This window comes from Leptonychotes weddellii, chromosome 1, assembly GCF_054177405.1.
Source record: "Leptonychotes weddellii isolate Sample4059 chromosome 1, ASM5417740v2, whole genome shotgun sequence".
Classification (NCBI taxonomy): domain Eukaryota; kingdom Metazoa; phylum Chordata; class Mammalia; order Carnivora; family Phocidae; genus Leptonychotes; species Leptonychotes weddellii.
This window is the reverse complement of record NC_138369.1, coordinates 7,137,943-7,140,619: the sequence shown is the minus strand read 5'-3', so window position 1 is coordinate 7,140,619 and position 2,677 is coordinate 7,137,943.

Genomic DNA, 2,677 nt, shown 5'->3' with positions numbered 1-2,677 from the left:
GGAGGGGCAAAGGGAGAGGGAGAAGCAGGCTTCCCACAGAGCAGGGAGCCTGATGCGGGCTCGACCCCAGGACCCTGGGATCATGGCCTGAGCCGAAGGCAGAGGCTTAATGACTGAGCCACCCAGGTGCCCCAAGACTACATTTACTATTGAATTGCATTGCCTTTGGTCCTTTCTCAGAAGATTGATTCTGTATACTTGTATGGATCTGTAGAAAGTAATTGACTTTTATTTATTTATTTTTTTTAAAGATTCTATTTATGGGGCGCCTGGGTGGCTCAGCCATTAAGCGTCTGCCTTCGGCTTGGGTCATGATCTCAGGGTCCTGAGATGGAGCCCGCATCGGACTCCTTGCTCGGCGGGAAGCCTGCTTCTCCCTCTCCCACTCCCCCTGCTTGTGTTCCCTCTCTCGCTGTCTCTCTCTGTCAAATAAATGAATAAAATCTAAAAAAAAAAAAAAAAAAATTCTATTTATTTGACAGAGAGCACAAGCAGGGGGAGGGGCAGTGCTTAGTGCCAGTCTTCAGGAGGCTGGGCTGAAGTGGGGGAACGCCCAGAGGTAGGGTCAGCACTGTATCAGAAGGCCCACCCCAGTGCCCCCCCCCCCCCACTGAATCCTATACAAACAAGTTGGCCTCTGGGGCTGCCCTGGGACAGCTTCAGTCCTTGGGCCCCTCCCAGGCCCCACTGGGAACCTTCCTGCGGCAGCGCCTGGCCCAGGTTCTCCTGGAGGCGGGAGCCCTCAGGTGTGGGGCCACGAGGGCTGGTGGGCCTGGGCCTGTGGTGCAGCTCCCAGCAGGAGGGGCCGCTGTACTCTGCCTCCAGAGTGGCTTTCGCCACCCTCGGGCCTGACCTGTGGCAGCTGCTGAGCTGAGCCTACCAGGCTGGGGAACATGGCCATCCTGGCGCCAGGCCCACAGCCACTCCCCGAGTCCGGGCCTGATGAGGCCCAGCTGGGCCTATCTGTTGGCAGATTTTTTTCAATAAATTTTTCTTTATGATTTTATACATGTTTACTCTAGCTTACTTTAGTGGAAGATTATATTATATAGTACATGTGACATGAAAATTACATGTTAATCGACTTTATGTTGTCAGTAACACTTCTGGTCAACAGTAGGCTGTTAGTACATTTTTGAGCAATCAGAAGATATACCAGGGGCGCTGGGGTGGCTCAGTCGTTAGCGGCTGTCTTCGGCTCAGGTCATGATCCCAGGATCCTAAGATCGAGCCCCGCATCGGGCTCTCTGCTCCGTGGGAGGCCTGCTCCTCCCTCTCCCACTCCCCCTGCTTGTGTTCTCTCTCTCGCTGTGTCTCTCTCTGTCAAATAAATAAATAAAATCTTTAAAAAAAAAAAAAGATATACCCAGATATTTGACTGACCAGGGGTCAGTACCCTAACTCCTGAGTTGTTCAAGGGTCAACGTCAACTGCAGTTTAAAGGGTTTTTCTTGGGATGCCTTGGTGGCTCAGTTGGTTGTCTGCCTGCCTTTGGCTCAGGTCATGATCCTAGGGTCCTGGGATTGAGTCCCGCATGGGGCTCCTTGCTCAGCGGGGGGCCTGCTTCTCCCAGACCGAGAGGTCTGCCCCTCCCCCTGCTTGTGCTCACTTGCTCGCTCTCTCTGACAAATAAATAAGATCTTTAAAAAAAAAAAGAAAAGGGGTTTTCTTGTCACTTGGGACTCTTGGAAATTTTCCCCATAGACAGTTTTGTCTTTTGCCACAAAAACAGATTTATGGGGAGAGACAGAGACGGAGAGGGAGAAGCAGACTCCCTGCTGAGCCGGGAGCCTGATGTGGGGCTTGATCCCAGGACCCTGAGATCATGACCTGAGATGAAGGCAGACACTTAACCATCTGAGCCACCCTGGCGCCCCACAAAAACATTTTTATTTTTATTTACTTTTAAAAAGTTTTATTTCTTGCTTCCCAATCTGCATACTGTTATTTTTTTGTCTTGTTTTTTGTTTTTTTCCTTTCTGGGTCTAACTCCAGTACAAGGTTGACTAGGAGTGGTGAGAGGGGACATCCTTGCATTCTTCTTGATGTTACCAGAACCATCGAGTTCTTTCAGGGTAGTGCGCTTGTATTAAATAAGAGTCCAGTTGATGTAGAGGCAGGTGTGGGAAGAAGGGAAGCATTCTCCACTCCAGTGATTTGTTCTCTAGTTGAGCCTGTGTACCTGGACTTGACCTTCTGTGGTATAGTGAGAAAGGTATGTCATCTTTGTCCCTAGTTCCTAATAAATACCTCTTGAAGCTCTTGGAATTACTTGAGTGTTAAGGGTGATAGTGTTTTTTTTTTTTTTTAAGATTTTATTTATTTATTTGAGAGAGAGACAGTGAGAGCAGGAGCACAAGCAGGGGGAGTGGGAGAGGGAGAAGCAGGCTTCCTGCCAAGCAGGGAGCCCGATGCGGGGCTCGATCCCAGGACACTGGGGTCATGACCTGAGCAGAAGGCAGACGCTTAACTTTTTTTTTTTTTTTTTAAATAACAAGGCAACTCGTCGCCAACTCCTAAATAGCTTCAGGCTGGGAATTGGACACCAGGAACACGAAGCCTTGACTAGGGGCCTGGGACTTTGAGCCCCAGCTCCCAGCCTCTGGAGAAGAGGGGCTGTAGAGTTAATCACCAATGGCCAGTGATTTAATCAATTGTGTCCATTTAATGAAATCTC